The sequence below is a fragment of the Chrysochloris asiatica genome, unplaced genomic scaffold (assembly GCF_000296735.1).
Source record: "Chrysochloris asiatica unplaced genomic scaffold, ChrAsi1.0 scaffold00269, whole genome shotgun sequence".
NCBI lineage: Eukaryota > Metazoa > Chordata > Mammalia > Afrosoricida > Chrysochloridae > Chrysochloris > Chrysochloris asiatica.
Genome location: NW_006408787.1, coordinates 1930983 through 1933722, shown reverse-complemented (window position 1 = coordinate 1933722; position 2740 = coordinate 1930983).

Below are 2740 nucleotides of genomic sequence, written 5' to 3'. Positions count from 1 at the left end.
AGTTATATTACAGGTAGAATAATAAATTAATTAATTTGTAGCAAAACATAAAAGTCCACATGTTTTGCAATTTTCAATAAGTTTCATGTCCCAAATATAGGAAGCTTTTTTTGTTTGTTTGTTCTTTTTGTTCCCAAAGTCAATAGTCCACTAATTTTTTGTGTTTTAATATGCTATCATAGGACAATATTGAAATATTTGAAGCTGAAAAGGTATAGAAATCAAGTTAATGAATTTGCAGTTACTTTCACATCTTGAGTGTATTGTTGTTGTTGAGTGTCACTGAGTCAGTTTCAGATTCATAGCACAACAGAATGAAACACTGCCTTGTCCTGCTCCGTCTGTACAATTCAACCTATTGCAGCAGATGCTGTGCCAATCCATCTAATTGGGGGTCTTCCTCTTTGTCACTGACCCTCCACTTTACCTATCATGATTTCCTTTTCCAGGAACAGATAATATGTTGAAAGTATGAGAGACAAAGTCTGGCCATCTTGGCTTCTAAGGAGCATTCTGTCTATTCTTCTTTCGTCAAAGCTCTGCTATTCTTCTAGCAAGCGATGGCATTTTTAGTATTCTTCTCCAACACCATAACTCAAATGCATCAATTCTTCTATGATCTTCCTTATTCACTGTCCAGCTTTCACATGCATATGAAGCTATTGAAAATACCATGGCTTGGGTGAGGAGCACCTTTGGTCTCAAACTGTTTTCTTTGCTCTTGAAAATTTTAAGAGGTCTTGTGCAGCAGATTTGCACAACACAGTATGTCATTTGATTTCTTGACTGCTGCTTCCATTGGTGTTGATAGTGGATCCAAATGAAATGTTCTTCATTTATCAAGATGTTATTTATTGTTCCAGTGGTGAGGATTTTTTGTTTTCTTTACATTAAGGTATAACCCATACTGAAGACTGTGGTCTTTGATTTGCATCAGTAAGTATTTTAATCCTCTTCACTTTCAGCAATCAACATTGTAACATATGCATAGCACAGGTTGTCAATGAGTCTTCCTCCAATTCCCTGTTCTTCTTCAGATAATCCATTCTTGGATTATTTGCTCATTGTACAGATTGAATTTATGTTTTTGTTGATTTTAAATTCAATTGAGTCAGACCTCGTATAGGGTTTGCAAAGAGCAGCAGGTGGATTTGAGCAGTCAAGTTTGTGGTTAGCAGTCCAGTGCTTATCCTAAAGTACCACACCAGGAATAAGGATGGTGAAAGAATACGACCCTGGTGCACACCTCTCCTAGTTTCAAACCATCAGTGTCCCCTTGTTCTGTTTGAACAACTACCTCTTAGAATATAACCAGATTCCTCATGAACACAATTAAGTGTTCACGAATACTCCTTCTCTGCAGTGTTGCCCATAACTTGTCATGATCCACATAATCAAAAGCCTTTGCATAGTCAGTAAAGCACAGGTAAACAACTTTCTGATTTTCTGAACTTTCAGCCAAGATATATCCGATGCCAGCAATGATATCCCTCATTCCACATCCTTGTCTGCACCTGACTAGAACCTCTGGTGGTTCACAGTCAATGCACTTCTGTAATCATTTTTAAATTATCTTTAGAAATATTTTACTTGTTTGTGGTATGAATGATATAGTCCAATGATTTCCACATTCAATTGGGTCATATGTTTTGGGAATGGGCATAGATATGGATCTCTTCCAATTAGTTGGTCTGGTAGTTTTCTTCCAAATTTCTTAGCATAGAGGAACAAGTGCCTCCAGTGCTGCATCAGTTTGTTGAAAGATTTCAATTTGTAATTAATCAATTCTTGAAGCCTTGTTGTTCCTTGTTAATGCTTTCAGTGCCCTTTCAGTACCATTGGCTCTGTATCATATGCTATCTCTTGAAATGGTTGATCATTGACTGTATACAGGGACTCTGGTACAGTGACTCTGTACCAGCATCTTCTTTTGATGCTTTCTGCAACATACAATTTTCCCCCATAGGATCCTTGAATATTTCAAGTCAAGGCTTGATTTTTTTTTCTTCAGTTCCCTATGCTTAAGAAATGCTGAGTGTGTTCTTCTCTTTTGGTTTTCTAACTCCGGATTTTTCCACATTTCATCATACTTGACTTTTTCTTCTTGAATTGCCTTTTGAAAGTTTCTATTCAACTCTTTTAAACCTTGATTTCTTCCATTTGCTTTAGCTTCTCTACTATTGAGAGCAAGCTTCAGAGTCTGTTCTGACATCCATTTTGTTCTTTTGCTTATTTCTTGTCTTCTTAATAAACTTTTGCTTTCTTCCTGTATGATGCTTTGATGTTATCCCACAACTATTCTGGTCTTCAGGATTTAGCATCTATGGCATTGAATCTGTTCTTGAGATTATCTCTAAATTCAGGTGGGATATGTTCAAGGTCAAATTTTGACTCTCATGGACTTGTTTTAATTTTTTTCAGCATTAGTGTTAACTTGCATATGAGCAATTAATTTATTTGTTCCACAGTTTGCCCCTGGTCTGGTTTTGGCAGAAGATATGGATCTTTCCCACCATCTCTTCCCATAGATGAAATCAATTAGATTTCTGTATATACTTTCTAGTCAGGCCAATGTGTTTAGTCATCTTTCATGTTTTTTGCAAAAGTATCCCCAAATCATTGGACTAGCAACATTCTATCATATATTCTTCAGCATGGTTTCTATCACCAAGGTCATATCTTCTAATGATGGATACTTTCTCTTTGTTTCTGACCATTGCATTGCAACCACCAGTAATTA